The sequence below is a fragment of the Lupinus angustifolius genome, chromosome LG16 (genome assembly GCF_001865875.1).
Source record: "Lupinus angustifolius cultivar Tanjil chromosome LG16, LupAngTanjil_v1.0, whole genome shotgun sequence".
NCBI lineage: Eukaryota > Viridiplantae > Streptophyta > Magnoliopsida > Fabales > Fabaceae > Lupinus > Lupinus angustifolius.
The window spans coordinates 9,311,579-9,311,879 of record NC_032024.1 but is presented as its reverse complement, the minus strand read 5'-3'; positions in this window follow the sequence as shown (position 1 = coordinate 9,311,879).

Here is a 301-nt window from a genome sequence, read left to right as displayed (position 1 = left end):
GAAGACATGATGAAGACATTCGAGATGACAGACCTAGGCTTAATGCACTACTTCCTTGGAATTGAGGTAAATCAGAGAAAAGAAGGTATATTCATCTCACAGAAGAAATACACAGAAGAACTACTAAAGAAGTTTAAGATGTGTGAATGCAAACCAGTTGCTACTCCGCTCGTGACTAATGAGAAGCTACAAAAGGACGATGGATCTTCACAAGCAGATGCATCTCTTTACAAGAGTTTGATCGGGAGTCTTCTATATCTCACTACCACTCGACCAGATATCATGTATGCTACAAGTCTTC